The sequence below is a fragment of the Panthera tigris genome, chromosome X (genome assembly GCF_018350195.1).
Source record: "Panthera tigris isolate Pti1 chromosome X, P.tigris_Pti1_mat1.1, whole genome shotgun sequence".
NCBI classification, from domain to species: Eukaryota; Metazoa; Chordata; class Mammalia; order Carnivora; family Felidae; genus Panthera; species Panthera tigris.
In genome coordinates, this window is record NC_056677.1 from 74,846,598 (window position 1) to 74,868,082 (window position 21,485).

Here is a 21,485-nt window from a genome sequence, read left to right on the forward strand (position 1 = left end):
GTCTGTGAGTTGGAGCCCCGCGTCGGGCTCTGTGCTGACAGCTCAGAGCCTGGAGCCTGCTTCGGATTCTGTGTCTCCTTCTCTCTCTGCCCCTCCCCCACTCATGCTCTCTCTCTCTCTCTCTCTCTCTCTCTGTCAAAAATAAACATTAAAAAAAAGAAAAAAAACTTTTAAAGCTTATCCATGCATAACTGTTGACTTTTGTCAAAATGCAAGCAAAGATCTACTTGAACAACTAGAATATAACATCATTAATAACTCTTTCTTTGCTTAGAAACTCAAGGACAGGGGTTGTTTTATGATACTTAACAATACAGTTGTCAATTTTGGAAAATTAAATTTGCAATTTCCTCATATTTTATCAGAATTTTCATGTAGAAAATCTTAGGCATGTACTTTAAAAGAAATATTACTTCTCCTAGCACCATAAATAACTCTTGCTGTTTTTTAATGCGATTCATCAGAGGTTCTAAAAGATTAGCTTTGTTTACTAAAAACCTATTCCAAATCGTGTCAATAAATATATGTATTCTCTGTAGATAGATGTAAAAAATGAGCTAGATTTCCCAGAGAATCATTTCATATATAGGACTAATAAATATATCTTAGAGATAAAGAAACAATCTAGTAAAAGGGACAGAATTTCATTGATAGCCTTAGTCTACTGAATAATAATACTATTAGTACTAATTATAGTTAAAATTTATTGATTATTTACTATGTGGCAAAGACTTTGTGCTAAGCATTATATATATTGTCTTGTTTATTCAGTACAAATTTATGAGCCAGGTGCTATTATTATCCCCATTTATTAATGAACCACTGACTTTGAAAGAAAATAAGGTACCTCACATATCTTGGCCTTGAATTTAGTTCTGTTGAACTCCAAAACCAGTTTTATCACTTGTATGTGTAGCAGAGGCACTGCCAGAGAAGAAAGCAAGGCAATGATGAAACATGTGAAAATAAAAACATGTGAAAATAAAAAAATGTGAAAAATAAACATTTATTCTTTTTCAGTGAGAAAACATGCCAGCTAAATCAGAGTTGGCTTCCAATTATGATGCCAGAAGACATAAGGGAGGACCAAATATTGCTTTCACAACTGGAATTGCCTAGAAAATGCAAAATAAATAGTGAGTGGAGGGCTACTCCTTGTGTAGTGGTAGAGAGACTAGAGCCTTAACATATATACAAAGTAAAACATTCCTTAGAAGGGTGGGGGATAGTGTACCTCCAAGACTCACTGAAATTAGCGTCTATCAGAAGGGTGGTTATAGGTTGCATAAGAGTTATGAGAGAAAAAAAAAAGTTTTCCCAAGGTGGGGTGGGGAGAGGAGTTACCATAAAGAGAAATGAGTATACTGGCTATAGTAGTCAGGGTTCTGCAGAGAAATAGAACCAATAGGAGATTTTATATTTGTGTATGTATGTACGTGTATGTAATATATGTATATATGTATATACAAATAAATAAAAATAAAAATATATATGTATATTACACACACAAAGAGATTTATTATAAGGAATTGTCTTAAAAATTTAGAGGCTGACAACTCCCAAGGCCTTCAGTCAGCAAGCTGGAGACCAAGAAGAGCCATTGGCATAGTGTCAGTCCAAGTGCAAAGGCTTGAGAACTAGGAGAGATGATGGTACAATTCCAGTCCAAAGGCCAGCAGGCTTGAGATCCAGATAAGAGTTGATATTCCAGTTTCAATCCAAAGGCAGGAGAAAAATGATGTTCTAGCTCCAAGGCAGTGAGGCAGAAGGAACTCCCTCTTACTTCTGGGACAGTCAGTCTTTTTGTTCTAATCTCATCCTTTAACTGATTGGGTAAGGCCCAATCACATTAGAGAGAGAAATCTGCTTTGCTCAGTCTACCAATTCAAATGTGAATCTCATCCCAAAATGCTCTCACTGGCACACCAAGAATAATGTTGGATCAAATATCAGGGCACCTCATGACCCAGTAAAGTTGACACATAAAATTAACCATCACACTGGTTATGTCATCAAAGTGGTAGATGCTACAACTAGTCCTCCTAACACAACACTACTAGGGCAGGCAGGAAAAGGTTGTGTGGAAAAATTGCAAAAGCTAACTGACAGAACAGTAACATAATGGACTCATGACTACAAGGCCATTAAAGCTCTGACATTAAATATTCCCCCAGCAAAGAATTGCTGAAGCAGATTTCCTTATAATAACCAGCTGAGCAGTAGACCCAGTAGAGTTGTGTGGGTAATTACTCCTTAAATATTGCTTCTCAGAATGAGTTTTTCACTGACACGGTATATTGGAAAGATACTAACCAACAAAATGGTAAATCTCTGACCTCCCTCTCCTTTAGCCCAGAGCTACTTAAGCAACTAATGGGAGTATGGTAGGGGTGGGAAATCACCTAAAATACCAGAGAAGTCAGAAATTGCTGTGATGGACCCAAATAAACAACCTATATTGAAATGGGAACTCTCATTGAAAGAATTATCACCAACCACAGTGCAAACCTCTCTCCTCTCTACCATTCTCCAGGATAAAGTAAGCATGCAATTAATAACTTTTTAAGGGAGAAATACAGATCCTTACACAAGACATAAAACAAACAAAGCCTACAGAATACTATAACGTAGGTAGAGAAACAAAAGATAGGTTAAAATAGGGGACCTATACAAAAAGAGAAAAAAACAATTTCATGAAAAAAAAAGTGTTGATAACACTGTATTGTAGAATTGAAGTTTGCTAAGAGGGTATAACCTAAATGTTTTTAGAAAACAATAAGTAAATAAATAACTACATGAGGTAATGGATATATTAATTATCTAGAAAATGGGAATCCTTTCACAATATATACATATATCAAATCACCATGAGGTAAACTTTAAAAATTGTACAATTTTTTGTCAATTATACTTCAATAAAGCTAAAAAACTAAAAAATAAAAGTGGAAAAGGAAGGCAGAGGAGTTGTCGGCTCTGAATAAGAAGGAAAGGGTTTGTGAACCAAGACACATGAGTGGCTTCTAGAAGCTGGGAACAGCCCTGAGCTGACAGCCAGCCAAGGAAATGGAGATATCATCCTATGACCATGAGTAACTGCATTCTGTCAACAACCTAAATGGGCAAAGAAACAGTGTTCTCCTGGAGCCTCCAGAAGGGAACCCAGCTTTGCTGACACCTTGATTTTAGCTTAAGGAGACCCATACTGTACTTTTGACCTACAGAAATGTAAGATAATAAATTTGTGTTATTTTAAGCTGCTAAACGTGTAGTAATTTGTTACAGCAGCAAGAAAAAACTAATGTACACCAGTGGTGCACAGAAAGTAGAGGGAGAAAGAAGAGGGGTATGTTACTCAGCTCTCTTCTGTCTAAGGAGATTTCCAAGCAATAGATCCTTCAACTTAAGGAAAAAATGAAAATGGTATGGAGGAAAAGAAAATAAAGATTTGTCCTGAGTGCAGACTTTCAGTTATTCCCAACTTTTAATTAGCCATGTAAACAGTACTGACACAGTATTTTTTAAAAGGGGGGGTATTCAAACCATTTTTGGCTTTGTAATTGATGTTTATTATTATTAAAAGGGAGCATATTTTCTAATCTTTCTTCTTCACCTTGAAAAGTCAATCAATAATCAATAATTCTATATCTTCTTTTAGATCTGGTTCAGTACCATTGAAATTCAAATCAAATAAAAATCAAGGAAATTCAAATCAAAACCATTTTGAGATATCATTTCACACCCTCTAGAATGGCTAGAGTCATGAAGAGAGATAATAAGTATTGGAAAATATATAGAGAAATGGATCGCTCATATAGTGCTGGTGGGAATATAAAATGGGAGAGAGAGTAGACAGGAGAAATGCTGGGTTCCTTTCACTTCAGTATTGTTTAAAATAGAAAGTTATAGACTTGTCTCAAGGGTTTAGCAACTACAGAAAACATCTTGTCAATTACTAACAAGATAACTTGAAATCTTAAAGTGAAGAATGTAAAAAAGGTATAAACTATGTTCAACATCAAAATTTATTCTGATGTGTATACTGGGGATGTTTGAAGTTTTCAGGCATTGTCTGCCACTGAGGGTGATGCTGTTAATGTATTTTGTATCTTTATGAAAACAGTAATCTATGCTGGATAGTCATTTTCTCAACTAGGATTTTTATAACTAGATTAATTGGTAAATTTATCTTACCCAAATTAAAATTAAAAACAATCCTCCTGAGACTTCCAATTCATCTTTACAGATTGCAGTAGACTTAACTTTGCAAAAAAAAAAAAGATATAGAAAAGGAGTAGGTAAGTCTAACTGACTTAATCATCTGTCCAGGGAATTAAAAGTAAGAGAACATGTGAAAAGAGAAGGGGGAGTGAAGCCAGACAAAACTAGAGATAAAGTAGAACACTAGAAAACAGTGAAAGACAAGCTGAAGCAAAGAGAGAGAAAGGCAGTTGAAAGGATGGTTTAGGTCCTGCAATCAAAAATTATTTGGGGGCACCTGAGTGGCTCAGTTGGTTATGATCAGGTCATGATGTCAGAGTTTGTGAAATTGAGCCCCACATTGGGCTTTTTGCTGACAGTGCAAGAAGCCTGTCTCTGATTCTCTCTCTCTGCCCCTCCCCTGCTCACACTTGCTCTCTCTCAAAATAAATAAACTTAAAAAAACTTTTTTGTCCATTTGCAGAGGGAAATTCACATACTTCACATATAAATTAATAATCCAAACTGAGAAATACGCTATTATAATGGTTTTATCTGGAACATGGTGACTAGACCAGTTGTGGCAATGATGGACTATATCTTGGAGGAATTGAGTTTTTCAACTTTCTCACTGGGAACACAATAGGCCTTTGACAGGAAGAGAGAAAGATATTCATTTTTTCTCTAATCCCCAAGAAAAATGGGAACTCTAGCGTCATCTTTAAAGGAGGGGGTCAAGGGGACTCTCCCAAAGGGAAATAAGTTGGCATTTGCAACGTGTATGGCATAAGGAAGGACTACCATTTAAGGAATCTTTGTGCAGAGGCATAGACAATGAATCTCTGATAGCTAGTTTTAAACTTTCCTTTTTTTGTCTGATAATTTCCTTCTATTCCCAAATCATCACTAAAATTTTGTTAAGCTTAAGAGTCAGATATTAGCTGTTTTAGGGGTTTACTTTTTGGTGTTATGTGTTAATTTTTAATGTAATGTGGATTGGGATAAGTGGCAGCAACATGGAGAAGTGGTTGTAAGACAGCACAGTATGACCAGTGGAAAAGTCTAAAGCACTTGCTCTAAGAAAGTGACAAGCAGACACACTTTTGGAACATATAACCAAGTATTTTCTAGGTTTCTCAGAAATACTTGGAAAAGGAAACTAGGCAGAGACTAGTAAAGTTACTTGAGGGAATGAAGGCTGAAGTTACGTTATTTGAGTATTAAAGGGAAATGTAACCATTGAAAGTCAGAAGTGTTAGAGAAACTTGGTTTTATAGTAACTGTTAATTGCACAAAAAAATGAAAGGGAAAGCATATGGTTTTCTGAACTTCCCACTACTTACATATTGTATGACCTTGGGTAATAAGTAGATACAATGAGCCCAAGATTTCTTACCTATGAAATGAGAAAGTAGATCATCTCTAACATTTAGCGTCAACATTATTGGAATTTGTGTTTGGTCTTAAGGTGACCACTATGAAGGGTCATAAACTATGTGAATTATTTTAATACATTATTTTTAAAAATAGTCTCCAATACTGCATAGCTCAAAAATGTGCCTTCATAATTCTTTGTTTTCTGACTCTACAGCTCCACATAATTGTCTATAATTCTAACATGTTCTTTTTCTTCCACTATATTTTCTTCTGATCACAACAGTAAGTTGTGACCATTATATAAAATTTAGAATCCCCAAAATTATGAATATAAATTACCTACACCCCATTACATATAGATAACTAGTATCAGAATTTTTGTGTACTATATATAATTTACATATATATGCACGTATTTCCATATTTTTGACACCGTTTTCATTAAGCAACTTATCGTAGTTAACTTTCAATGTCAGTACAGAACTGTAATATTATCTTAAATGCCTTCATATTATTCAACTGTCTGAATAAAGTAAACATATAAATTGAATCCCTTTTTCTGGACATTAAAATTGTTTTTGACATTTTCGAATTATAAGCAATACTGAAATTAACATTCTTTTTTCTAATTAAAAATTTTTTTTCTAATAAAAAAATTTCTAATTAAAAAATTTTCTAAATAAAAAAATTAAAAAATTTTTCATGTTTATTTATTATCAAGAGACAGAGACGGAGCATGAGCATGGGAGGGGCAGAGAGAGGGGGAGACACAGAATCTGAAACAGGCTCCAGGTTCTGAGCTGTCAGCACAGAGCCCAAAGCGGGGCTCGAACTCAAAAAACACAAGATCATGGCCTGAGCCGAAGTCAGATGCTTAACTGACTGAGCCATCCAGGTACTCATCTTTTTTAAATTTTTAAAAATATTTTTATTTAATTTTGAGCGAGAGACAGAGCATGAGTGGGGGAGGGGGGCGGGAAGAGAGAGAGGGAGATACAGAATTTGAAGCAGGCTCTAGATCTGAGCTGTCAGCACAGAGCCCAACCCAGGACTCAAACTCATTAATTGCTAGATCATGACCTGAGCCTAAGTTGGATGCTCAACCGATTGAGCCACCCAGGTGTCCTCAAATTAATATGCTTGTAATTGGTTTTGCTGTTATTTTCTTAGATAAATTCCTTGAAGATTTGCTAGGTCAAGGACTATGCACATTTTTTTAAATATGAAATTTATTGTCAAATTGGTTTCCGTACAACACACAGTGCTCATACCAACAGGTGCCCTCCTCAATACACATCACCCACCCTTCCCTCCCTCCCACCCCCCATCAACCCTCAGTTTGTTTTCAGTTTTTAAGAGTCTCTTATGGTTTGGCTCCCTCCCTCTCTAACTTTTTTTTTCTCCTTCCACTCCCCCATGGTCTTCTGTTAAGTTTCCAGGATCCACATAAGAGTGAAAACATATGGTATCTGTCTTTCTCTGTATAACTTATTTCACTTAGCATAACACTCTCCAGTTCCATCCATGTTGCTACAAAAGGCCAGATTTCGTTCTTTCTCATTGCCACATAGTGTTCCATTGTGTATATAAACCACAATTTCTTTATCCATTCGTCAGTTGATGGACATTTTGGCTCTTTCCATAATTTGGCTATTGTTGAGAGTGCTGCTATAAACATTGGGGTACAAGTGCCCCTATGCATCAGCACTCCTGTATCCCTTGGGTAAATTCCTAGCAGTGCTATTGCTGGGTCATAGGGTAGATCTATTTTTAATTTTTTGAGGAACCTCCACACTGTTTTCCAGTGCGGCTGCACCAGTTTGCATTCCCACCAACAGTGCAAGAGGGTTCCCGTGTCTCCACATCCTCTCCAACATCTATAGTCTCCTGATTTGTTCATTTTAGCCACTCTGACTGGCATGAGGTGATATCTGAGTGTGGTTTTGATTTGTATTTTCCTGATGAGGAGCGACATTGAGCATCTTTTCATGTGCCTGTTGGCCATCTGGATGTCTTCTTTAGAGAAGTGTCTATTCATGTTTTCTGCCCATTTCTTCACTGGATTATTTGTTTTTCAGGTGTGGAGTTTGGTGAGTTCTTTATAGATTTTGGATACTAGCCCTTTTTCTGATATGTCATTTGTAAATATCTTTTCCCATTCCCTCGGTTGCCTTTTAGTTTTGCTGATTACTTCCTTTTCAGTGCAGAAGCTTTTTATCTTCATGAGGTCCAAATAGTTCATTTTTGATTTTAATTCCCTTGCCTTTGGAGATATGTCAAGTAAGAAACTGCTGCAGGTGAGGTCAGAGAGGTTGTTGCCAGCTGTCTCCTCTAGGGTTTTGATGGCTTCCTGTCTCACATTCAGGTCCTTTATCCATTTCGAGTTTATTTTTGTGAATGGTGTAAGAAAGTGGTATAGTTTCAACCTTCTGCATGTTGCTGTCCACTTCTCCCAGCACCATTTGTTAAAGAGACTGTCTTTTTTCCATTGGATATGCTTTATTGCTTTGTCAAAGATTAGTTGGCCATACTTTTGTGGGTCTAGTTCTAGGGTATCTATTCTATTCCATTGGTCTATGTGTCTGTTTTTGTGCCAATACCATGCTGTCTTGATGATGACAGCTTTGTAGTAGAGGCTAAAGTCTGGGATGTAGTAGAGGCTAAAGTGATGCCTCCCACTTTTGTCTTCTTCAATATTACTTTGGCTATTCGGGGTCTTTTGTGGTTCTATACAAATTTTAGGATTGCTTGTTCTAGCTTTGAGAAGAATGCTGCTTCAATTTTGATTGAGATTGCATTGAATGTGTAGATAGCTTTGGGTAGTATTGACATTTTGACAATATTTATTCTTCCAATCCATTAGTAGGGAATGTCTTTCCATTTCTTTATATCTTCTTCAATTACCTTCATAAGCTTTCTATAGTTTTCAGCATACAGATCTTTTACATCTTTGGTTGGGTTGATTCCTAGGTATTTTATGATTCTTGGTGCAATTATGAATGGGATTAGTTTCTTTATTTGTCTTTATGTTGCTTCATTATTAGTGTATAAGAATGGCAACTGATTTCTGTACATTGATTTTATATCCTGTGACATTGCTGAATTCATTTGGTGGTTCTAGTAGACTTTTGTTGGAGTCTATTGGGTTTTCCATGTATAATATCATATCATCTGCAAAAAGTGAAAGCTTGACTTCATCTTTGCCAATTTTGATGCCTTTGATTTCCTTTTGTTGTCTGATTGCTAATGCTAGAACTCCAACACTATGTTAAACAACAAGAATATGCACATTTTTAATTAATTTTTAAAATTTTTTTTTTGAGAGAAAGAGAGAGAGAGAGAGAGAGAGAGAGAGAAGCAGGGAAAGGCAGAGAGAGAGGGAGACACAGAATCTGAAGAAGGCTCTAGGCTCTGAGTTGTCCACACCAAGCCTGACAAGGGGCTTGAATTCATGAACCACAAAATCATAACCTGAGTCAAAGAAAGAAGTTCAACCAACTGAGCAATGCAGGCACCCCAGAAATATGCACATTTTGAAAATATTTTCCTTGCTCATTTATTTATTTTTGAGAGAGAGAGAGAGTAGGGGAGGGACAGAGAGATGAGGAGAGAATCCCAAGCAGGCTCAGTGCTGTCAGGGCAGAGCCCAACGTGGGGCTCGATCTCACAAACCAAGCCATGAGATCATGACCTGAGCTAAAATCAAGAGCTGGCAGCTTAACCAACTGAGCCACCCAGCTGCAGCAAGGAATATGCACATTTTTTAAGGTTTTTATTAACTACTGCCAAATAATACTCCAGGAAATATGTACAAACCTTTCCACTTGCAGTATCTGACATGGAATTTTCTTCACATTATGGAAGAATGATAGCAACTTTTAAATTTTAATTTTGCCAACAAAACAGGTAAACATCAGTATCTCATCATTATTTTAATTTTCATCTCTTTTATTCGTAGTGAAGGTGAGATTTCTCATATTTATTAGCCAAAAGGCTAATATACATATAAAAATATTTTTTGGAATTGCCTCTTTCACTCTTTTACAAGTTTTCTTAAGTTTGTCATTCATCCTATATATTGTTTTATAAATGATATGATTTTAAGTTGAGACTATCAAGACAGATCCAAAAATTAGATAAGGAATGTCACCTAGTACTCTTTCTTCTACCTTTCCTTAGGTACAAGGTACTCTCCAGATCACTACCACAAAGCAGGTTGATAGATAGAGAAGACATGCCAAGAAAAAAATCTTAAACATCAATAAATTCTTGTATTTTTAAAAAATATCACATGATGCATTTTTGGTGGATGGAAATTAATCTACCCTGAGTAACAAAACTCTGACTCAACTGCTCTTTACTATACACAAATACTTTTTGTTTACTAAAAATATTAGAACAATACAGAGATTTAAGCCATATTTAATATCAAATTAGTGTTTCTGCATCAAATAAAAAAAACTAAATATACTCTTTTCACATAAAATTATTTTGGTAATTGAGGTATCATTTCTGATCTCTTGCTTCCTCATGAAAATGAAATGAAAATCAAATTGTTGGGATAATACTTCTTCCAACATGTAATTTAAGATATAGCATTTTTTTTTGTTGGGTCTTGTCAAGTTATTCTTTTTTACTATTAGACTTGTGAGAATATTTAATAACACAAGCTAAACAAACCTAAACATATTTCAAAAGACTTATTTCTAAAACCATTGTCTAGAAAATCAACCAGGGATTTCCCTAAACTAGAGAAATTTTCTGATAAATTACCATGTGCTGCTTAGTATAGATTCAGTTACAAAACTGAATTCATTTTCTTAAACCTCATCATCTATACAGATTTTTAAAAAATAGCTATGTTCTTTCTCTAACTCTTCACCTTAATTAAATACAGCTGTAGACTTTGCATAAAGGAATATCAAACAATTAATTGGCAACCCGCTGACATGATAATTAGGCTAAGAAAATCCAATTCTTCCAATATTTAAAAGTATATTATATTTTTGGAATGCTTTCCTTGCACCCTGAACCCAGACAGAAATAACAGCAAAAAATTTACATGACTTACTTGTCTTTGTGCTTTTCTTTGTTTTTCAATCCAAAAAGTGAAGAACTCTATTAAAACTTGAATTATACTTAAATAATTATAAGTAATGCATCTTATTCCTGAAATCTTTTTTATTGGATTTAAAGAGATGTTTTTCCTTAAAGCCAGACCGGCTGATGTGAGTTAATAACAAATTCAGCAAATCTAACATCATGATATTTTACCTGAAGTTGTAAATAGTGGTGATATTTGAAGGGAAATATTACGTGAAATATTTTTACTCTCCTCAAATTTCATTTTTTATGGGATGTGGTGCAAATGTTTTAAGTAGATGTCATCTGATATGCTGTTCGTTGCCTTTCACTTCTCACATCTCATGCTCTCTTAAACTTTTACAAGCAATTCTTAAGAATAAACTTCCTAACCAAAAGAACATTTTTAGAAACCACGTCAAAATATCACTAACCTGTTTTCTGTGAACCCTATTAATACTCTGGCTAAAACTAGAAGAGGTTGTATAAAAAGCATTCCACGCTGGAAATAGTTTGTAAATCCCTATTTTACATAGAAATGGGCAACTGCGTTCTGGAAATGATCCAGTTGTATTCAATATTACTAAAGAAAAGTTTTTATTGCATAGTCTTTTGGTAAGAAAACAGATTGGGTAGAGTACTGGCTCTTTAAAGAAATGGATAAAAATTCAAAATGATCTTGAAAGACTGAAGATATAGTAATGATGCAGGCAGGTAGGTGTTTACCAGGAACTGATTTAGGGAGGAAAAAGACAAGAGAAAACTGGAATGATTACATGAAACCCATGAAAGAAGATTTTTTTCCTCAAAGATGGACATAACTGGATGTGTGAATACCTATTGTAAAATCTTTAATATCATTATATTTCATTGGAATTCCAACTAAAACTAATTTATTCTAATTATAGCAATCACAATTATTATTATTTGAATGGTTACTGCACACCAGTAAGTATGCTAAGTATTTGATAAACAATATCTCATTTAAGCCTTACAATAATTCTATGATGTAGTAAGATAACAGCCACATTTTGTAGATATGAAAAATGAGGATTAGAGGTATTAAGCAACTTGCATAAGGTCACAAAGCCAGTAAGTGACAAAAGTGGGAGTCAAACCAAGCCTATCACAGACTTCAAATCCCTGCTTTCATCCTCTACAATGCTCAAATCCTATAAATGTCCCTTTGGGTTATGCTCAAGGATGCTTAGGAGTAAATCTCTTCAGTTTCTCTTCCCTTCTTACGTTGACTGATTTAAAAGGCTCTTTATTGCTGCTGACTACAGGAAAACAGGGAATGATAAATATATAAGAAGTTGGAAAGGTAAAAGAAATCTTTAATGGTAATAGATCATCCTGAACTTAACCAAAATATAAATTTACTAAGCCATTTCTCATCATACCCCTGAATATGATGGATATGACCCAGGGGCTAAGCTCCACCCAGTGGTCTTATTAAGCTATAAACCTTGACAAAGTTACTCAGACATGAGTTACAAGTGGATTCAGGGGGCACCGCTGCTAGATAAGATGAAATTCTTAGTTTTCCTCAATAGATGAACAACCACTTTGTCTGCAGGTTATACTTATTTTTTCTCTGCTGCTTCCCTGAGCCTTTGTGTGTAGTCTTGAATATAGACAAAGAAGGTGCTTTTTTAGGTGGTAAAGTATGGTAGAGGGTGGTACAGTAGAGCAGTTAAAAACATGGACTCAAGCCAGACAGCCAAGTTTAAAACCTGGCTTTGTCAATTACCATTTGTGTGAACTTGGACAGGTTACTTAACCTCTCTGTACCTCAGTTTCTCCATTTGTTAGAAAAAAATAATAATTGTACCAATTCAAGATTATAGCAAGAGGGCTGCCTAAGTGGCTCGATCTGTTAAGCATCAGACTCTTGATTTCCTTTCAGGTCATGATCTCAAGGGTCATGGAACCTGTGATGGGCGTGGACCCTGCTTAAGATTCTCTCTTTCCCCCTCCCTCTGCCCCCTCCCCTGCTGTAATGTGTGCACTCTCTCTCTCTAAAAAAAAAAAAAAAAAAGATTGTAGCAAGATTACATACATAAATAATAATTTGTATATTCCTGGTACATAGTAAACATCACATAAGCATTTTCTATTGATACTATTAAACTTTCAAATTTTACAGAGAAAGACCTTGTAATTCCTTCTTCTGTCCCTATGGGAGGTCCTGGCCACTGGAAGTCCTGTTTGCTTTTCACCCAGTTTTATTCTCCTATAGCATAGTCACAGATCAGTGACTAACACACTGGAATACTACCCAGCAATAAAAAGACAGCTATTAGTACAGGTACAATTTGGATGGACGTTAAGGTTATTTTGCTGAGTGAAAACAGGCCACTCTCAAAAGGTTACATACTATATAATTCCATTTATATAACCATCTGTATAACTTTTTCATATCAAGACAGAAAACAAATTAATGGTTGCCAAGCATTAGGGACAAGAGGGAGAACATTAGTATATTAGTATTAATTTGTGATGATGGAACAGTTCTGAGTCTTAATTGCAGTGGTAGTTCCATGAATCTGTACATGTGGTAAAACTGCATAGAACTATGTGGACATACACATGCACACACACACATACACACACGAATGCGTGTAAAATGTGTCAAAATCTGAATGAGGTTTGTAAATTGTACCAACTTAACATCCTGGTTTGGGTATAGTACTATAGTCATGTAAGGTGTTAACCATTTGGAACAGCTGGATGTAGGGCATACAGGACCTTTCTATACTGTATTTGCAAGTTTCTATGGGTTCTTTAAAGGTCTCAAAAAAAGTTTTTGGTTTTTTTTAGCAAAAGTTTTTTTTTTTTTTCTTTAAGTGTTAAGGGAGGCTTTTACCAATAAATGAATCTGGGCTAATTTACATATTTAGCCAAAGCCAAATTCACCAAACAGGTACTCCTACTGAATTAGGAGAGTTGTTAATAGCTGTGCTGCAGAAAAAGTTTTCTGAGGTCAATACATTTAGAGAGAATTATATACGTCCCTCTCAGAGATTCTTCTCTATATTGCTTTGTGGTTCTCAATCCTGCATGTGCATCAGAATCATCTGACACACACTGGAAAGAATATCTTTCAGTTTCAATGAAATTGTAACCAAAGAAAAAAAAATGCAAGACTATGAATCAATGCTTGCTTTCACAGGTCTCAAGCCCTAAATATTTGATTTAGGCCTGTGGCAGATAGTGAAAGCAGCAAAAAAATAACCCCTTTTGGAAACAGCTCTGATGAGGAAGCATGGGGCAAGCTGAGGGCAAAGTACATACTAAAAGCACCCACCCCCAGGTAGGATATGTATGATATTCCTCTGACACTCCTGACTGCCCATAAACAAAGGTAAGTGAAGAAAACAAATGGCTGACTGATACAGACCACAATCATGCAGGACAGGAATCTCTTTCAGTTTATGTATAATTTAGTAAACTGCAAGAAAAAGGCAATGTCATCTATACGCTAATTTCCAGAAGCCTATACACTCCTTTCCCTAGAGCCCTAATATCACCCTTATCAAGATGTTAAGGGGGTTTAATTCCTTGCCATGGTGATGTGGGAAACAAAGGAAAATGAAAAACTAAATTCCCTTACTGACTACAGCCCATTGACAAATCCGTGAAACAGGTAGAGTGACCTTCCTCTAGGAGCTCAGCTGCTTAGATGATGACACTTTTCTAGGGACAAAAGGGAATCTTGGCTTAACATTATCCTAACACCCCAGGATCCTGTGAGTCTCCCCGAACACATAAAAATTCCTTTGCAAACCTCCTTTATCTTTAACCACCAAGTATATGTTGGCAATTGTACTCCAAGCATATGACCCCTGATATACATCTGAAGGGTCTCATGACTGAAGTTTTACTGTTTACACATCTGAAAGGTTCATGACTGAGGCTTTACTAAGTAGTAATAAATGATGTTTTCCTAACAACAGCTAGCCCCTCAAGGTCCTGGAAACCTTGCTTCCAAAATTCCTTAGAGACTTACGCTGTCCCTAACCTCTTCCCAACCTGAAGGTATATAATCAGTCACTCTTCACAACCCCAGTGCAGTTCTTTCTGCCCATGGGTCCTGTCCCTGTGCCTTAATAAAATCATCTTTTTACACCAAAGACATCTTCGAGAATTCTTTCTTGCCCATCAGCTCTGAACCCCACCATCACCCCAAAATTTCATCACCTCCATAACACAGAACAAAAGTGGAACTGAAGTAAAGAAGAAAATTATACCAGTATATCATCTTTATTTTCTGGAGATTGCTTCAATATGAGAAAGACAAACAAGAAGTAACTAAAGATGCTGGTCAGTCAGTTGAGCAGAAATTAACTACTAGATCGCCACAGAACACTTCTAACTCAAGACATTTCACTGAATCATACTGATCTGCTGTTCATTCCAAAGCTGGCAATGGAGAGAACACCATAAATTGATAGAAATGGCCTCAGGAGAGAGATATTAGCAATTTAGAGAGAGAATGATATTATACAAACCTGAATTGAAACTTCTGAGATGCTTGAGTTCATTTCTTTCCACCTCTTCACACATCACACTTCAGCAAACAGTTGCCCCCATTCAAAACTGAAAAAAAAAAAAATGAGACAACCCCTAAGCATAGATGATTTAAAAATAAGAAGCAAAACAACATAAGCAAAAGGCAGACTAAGGAAGAAGAAACTAAGGAACAGGTCCTGAAAATTTTTGAAAAGCCTATTTTAACAGGTAAACTTTAACATTCTACTGAAGGATATAAGAAAGACTTGATTAAATGGAAAGACACATCTTGTCCTTGCATAAAAAGCCTGAATAATATGAAATTCCCGATTCTCTCTAAGTCTATCTACAAATTCAAACAAACCCCAAATCAAAATATCCATAGGCTTTGGGGATGAAGTGTGAAAAAAAGCAATACTGCAGCTCATCTGGAAAAATAAATAGGTGAAAATTTCCCCCAAAAAAATCTTTAAAAATGTATAATAAAAAATCTTAAAATGTACATCAGAGATTTTTTAAAAAGATTTATACTAGCACAAGAATAACCATTTTGAACGGAACAGTCCACGAATAGACACAAACACATGAGGTAATGTATTATATAATAAAGGTGTCAATTATTTACATTGGATATTTAATACTCAATAAATGGTGTTGAAACAACTAGTGAGTTGTGTTGAGAAAAAAAAAAATGGTACAGGTATCTCAATCTTTACATCAAAATTATTCCAGAAGGATTAAAGCTTTAAATGAAATTAAAGAATTCTGTAAGAAAACATGATCAGGTAAAAAAAAAATGATCTTGGTGTGGAAAGATCTAAGCCAAATACCCAAAATCTATAATAGGGGGAAAAAGGATAAATGTGGCTGTATTAACATTAAAACTCTTCTGCAGGGGGAGGCATCACAATCCCAGACTTTAGCCTCTACTACAAAGCTGTCATCATCAAGACAGCATGGTATTGGCACAAAAACAGACACATAGACCAATGGAATAGAATAGATACCCTAGAACTAGACCCACAAAAGTATGGCCAACTAATCTTTGACAAAGCAATAAAGCATATCCAATGGAAAAAAGATAGTCTCTTTAACAAATGGTGCTGGGAGAAGTGGACAGCAACATGCAGAAGGTTGAAACTATACCACTTTCTTACACCATTCACAAAAATAAACTCGAAATGGATAAAGGACCTGAATGTGAGACAGGAAGCCATCAAAACCCTAGAGGAGAAAGCAGGAAAAGACCTCTCTGACCTCAGCCGCAGCAATTTCTTACTTGACACATCTTCGAAGGCAAGGGAATTAAAATCAAAAATGAACTATTTGGACCTCATGAAGATAAAAAGCTTCTGCACTGAAAAGGAAGTAATCAGCAAAACTAAAAGGCAACCGAGGGAATGGGAAAAGATATTTACAAATGACATATCAGAAAAAGGGCTAGTATCCAAAATCTATAAAGAACTCACCAAACTCCACACCTGAAAAACAAATAATCCAGTGAAGAAATGGGCAGAAAACATGAATAGACACTTCTCTAAAGAAGACATCCAGATGGCCAACAGGCACATGAAAAGATGCTCAATGTCGCTCCTCATCAGGGAAATACAAATCAAAACCACACTCAGATATCACCTCATGCCAGTCAGAGTGGCTAAAATGAACAAATCAGGAGACTATAGATGTTGGAGAGGATGTGGAGACACGGGAACCCTCTTGCACTGTTGGTGGGAATGCAAACTGGTGCAGCCGCACTGGAAAACAGTGTGGAGGTTCCTCAAAAAATTAAAAATAGATCTACCCTATGACCCAGCAATAGCACTGCTAGGAATTTACCCAAGGGATACAGGAGTGCTGATGCATAGGGGCACTTGTACCCCAATGTTTATAGCAGCACTCTCAACAATAGCCAAATTATGGAAAGAGCCAAAATGTCCATCAACTGACGAATGGATAAAGAAATTGTGGTTTATATACACAATGGAGTACTACATGGCAATGAGAAAGAACGAAATATGGCCCTTTGTAGCAACGTGGATGGAACTGGAGAGTGTTATGCTAAGTGAAATAAGCCATACAGAGAAAGACAGATACCATATGGTTTCACTCTTATGTGGATCCTGAGAAACTTAACAGAAACCCATGGGGGAGGGGAAGGAAAAAAAAAGAAAAAAGAGGTTAGAGTGGGAGAGAGCCAAAGCATAAGAGACTCTTAAAAACTGAGAACAAACTGAGGGTTGATGGGGGGTGGGGGATGGGTATTGAGGAGGGCACCTTTTGGGATGAGCACTGGGTGTTGTATGGAAACCAATTTGACAATAAATTTCATATATTGAAAAAAAAATAAAAAAAATAAAAAAAAATAATAAAAATTCTTTTTGGGGCTCCTGGAAATCTTAGTTGGTGGAGCATGAGACTCTTGAACTTGGGGTTGTGGGTTCAAGCCCCAGATTGGGTGTAGAGATTACTTAAAAATAAAATCATAAAAAAAAAAAAACTCTTCTGCAGGGAAAAAGAAAAAAAAATGAACAAAATCAAAAGCAAAAATGTTTCAACATATGCAACATTTTTCCTTAATTCAAATAGTGTTTGTAATTACTAACCAATTAGAAAAAAATGCTCCTGGGGCGCCTGGGTGGCGCAGTCGGTTAAGCGTCCGACTTCAGCCAGGTCACGATCTCGCGGTCCGTGAGTTCAAGCCCCGTGTCAGGCTCTGGGCTGATGGCTTGGAGCCTGGAGCCTGTTTCCGATTCTGTGTCTCCCTCTCTCTCTGCCCCTCTCCCGTTCATGCTCTGTCTCTCTCTGTCCCAAAAATAAATAAAAAAACGTTGAAAAAAAAATTAGAAAAAAATGCTCCTAACCTAAATGCCCATGAAAAAAACCATACAATAAGTTATGGCATATCCATTTAATATATGTTAAAAGGAATAAACTTTGCATGCACAGGGCTCCAAAATATATTAAATGAAAAGTGAAAGTGATAAAATCGTAGTTATATTGTAAGGGTTAAATTGTAGTGTAGGGCTAACCTGTAGCTTTAAGAAATAACAGCTTTGTTTTAACATTGTAGATTAAGAGATAACAGCCTTGTCCTATCAATCAAGGGAACAAAAGTTTAAGGGAACTCAACTGGTTTAGTGTTTGATTGGATTGGGGCAAGGCCATGTCTGAACTGTTTCCACCCCCATCTGGGAACTATTTCTTTGTTCTGTCCCCAGGTGATGATAAGACAATGTGGTCAGCTATAAAAACTCTGTACCCTGGCTGTTTGACTGCACTCAGGTCAAGAGTGTCGGTCTTGATTGGTTGGCCTTGTCTCTCGCTGCAATAAATTTTGTTGTGACTGTCACTGGTGCCGATTGCATTCTGTTTCAGGAGTCATGTGGATGCAACAATATTAATAAAGATATAGACATTTTCGTGCAAATTGTGGTTATGTTTGAAGGCAGAACTGTTTAAAATAATTTTTATGCTTTTCAGTATATTTTCCAAATTTTTTATAATGAACATACTTTATAATCAGAGGATGTAATACAACAGTAATAAAGTTTCAACTTTCAGTGAAGCACAGTTCAAACAAAATATAATTAATCACTTTAGTTTACATAACTCATGAGTACAGCTGAGAAAAACGCTCGCAAACACTAACTTTTCTCAGCACTACCAGGGAAAAACAGCTTCATTATATTTTTCTTTATAAATCCTGTGTCACACAAAAATTTAAGAAGTGATATCGGAGACTTGATATTAATGTGTTTTTGAAAATTCTTAACTCTATGCTACTTTATTCAAGTGATAAAATTTTGTTAGGTACCATATCATAGTAAACCACATTTTTATAGCACAATAATAAAGGCACACCTGGTCTAAGTTGACTTAAACTCTTTTACTTCTGAGCTGGAGGCAAAACACATACTTGAATTGATTGGCTTTCCAAGTATATTTCCCCCCAGGTAAATATTAGCTTCAGTGAAGAATTCTAATAATTTTCCCACTCTCTAAAATCTATAATACAAAAAAAAAAAAAAGGACTAAACTGCATAGCAATGAGAAAAGATGGTTTAGAGAATTTGTTGTGTTCTGTATCTTGAAGAAAAGTATACTTCTAAATGCTGTTTTAATTAAATATTTCATTTTTTTATTTAAAAAATATACTCTACAAAACTCACAAAACATTTGAAGTAATCCCTACGTGTATTAAAGTTATTATACTGTAGGTTGTCCTAATACATGCACTAGTTGGCACAAACACCTACCTCATCAAGTAAGAGTTTATACTTTTTTCAAAAGCCTGCAATTCCTTTTCACATTTGGCTTCTATCTTGTCATATGGTCCCTTAAGTGTTTTTTTTTGCGGGGGGTGGGGGCAGGGGCACCAGTATCGCTAGACTGCGACATAATGGGTAATTTGCTTCATTTGACTATCTGTATTTTCACTTTGTTTACTTCGATCCAGAGTTTCTTCCATGATCTCTTCATTAATCCCTGCTGCTTAGTCACATTCTTCCTCATCAGTCAGCAAGGTTAAAGGAAAAGAGCAAACTTTTAAAGTGACTACCATGGACGCTCATTGCCTAATCCAGGACGGGAAAGAACTCACAAAGTAGGATGTGGGAAAGGGGGGGACGTGGTGGTGGTGGGGGTCCTCCTCGGTCGGGTTGGGAACAAGGAAGAGGGCAGCTTGCCTCAGCCTTAAATGACAGCAAAGGGAAAACAGCGCGCCAGAAAGAAGTCACAGAAGACTGAGTAAAAGCTCTCCCCAAGCTTTTGCTCTCCGCTCACGGAGTTCATTCCCAGTAGGCTCCTCCTTCCAGCATTATTCATTGGTTGGGCAAGTGTGATGGACAAACCTGCAGCCCAACAAACGTGCAAGCCCAGCGGTTTCCCGGCTGTAGCCACCTTCACTAGCCACGGTGGTAGAAGCGCCTAGCACAGACAGTTTGCATTTCTGTGATTCTAGCTTTACTAATGTAAAAAGCTTTGGCAACTACCCCGCCCCTCCCTTTCCTCCACCCTCCCACCAGCCCCCTAAGCGGTAAAGGTAAATATACCATTAAGCTGTTTTTCCACCGCGCTTTCTTACACCCACCCTGCTTGAATTAACCTTTTTATTTGAGCCAAGAAGTTGTGATAAAACCTAATCAAGAGACAGACTGGGAAAAAATACACCAATCTATAAACACGATATCTTCCTGTAGCGTGCTTCTGAATGACTTTTATTTTCTGCATTTCTGCTTCTTTGTTGCAAATATTCTGAGGTGCGTTCCTTTAATATTGGAAAATACAGAACAGGTAGGGGCTAAATACTTAAGTAAGTGTTCTAAGATGCGATAAGGATTTTGCATTCCATGTAGGAGTTTTAAGGGCTCTGCTATATCTGTGATGTCTGACAAGCACAGTATATATCCGATTTGGGAACCTCCCCAACAGTGACCCAGGTACACCATATTTATTATAGCCTTCGTTTTGGCCCTGCTATATTAGTAAATCTATTCCCATACCCTTTCTTGATGGATGCAAATATCTCAGAAATAAAAACCTAAATATCCAAACACCCCAGATTGGTTAAATATAGTGTCATATATTGTAATATTTTACATTGTAGACACGGTCTGGGCTATTGTTAAACAGGGATAAAAGCAAGATATTAAACTATGTATGATGGGATTTGGAAAGACTATTAGGTAATTTTATGCCTAAAGAGCCAGAAACCCCCAAATCCTGTCTTCTTCCTGCTTCAGCTCTTTCCTTAAGGTTTTGATGGAAGATATATGTGGACAGGGAAACGGCAAATGTGAAAGAAGATACTACTTTACCATTTGTTGTGCTGTGCCTTTGTGCCCTGTGCAAAGCTTCTGATAAGCTGAGTTTTAAGGGACCTCCTCTTCACACTAATTTCAACCCCAAAATCGCAGGATCTCATTACCCTGTAACCAGTTGCATGGTATTGAAGAGGTGATAACCAGTTGCATGGTATTGAAGAGGTGAAAGCCTGAGACACCTATTTAAAAAAAATGCCACATCTGAGAGTGTGACCTTCTCCCAAGTCAGGCGGAAGGTGGGCCTGGATCACTTGTTCATCCTAGGTCATTTGCCCATCCTACTTTTGGAAGTGAAAGCAACAGCTTATATAGATGTATTTTCTCAGTGAGGCATTCCTTCCCTTTTTCCCCTTCTGCTCTATCCCCACTACCTCCCATCCTTTTCATTCCTCACCCTCTTCCCTTTCCCCTCAAGCCCTTTCCCTTCTTTCTCCACTCTCCCTTCCCTTCCAACCACCCTCCTCTCCCTCTTCCTTCTCCTTTTCCCTCCCC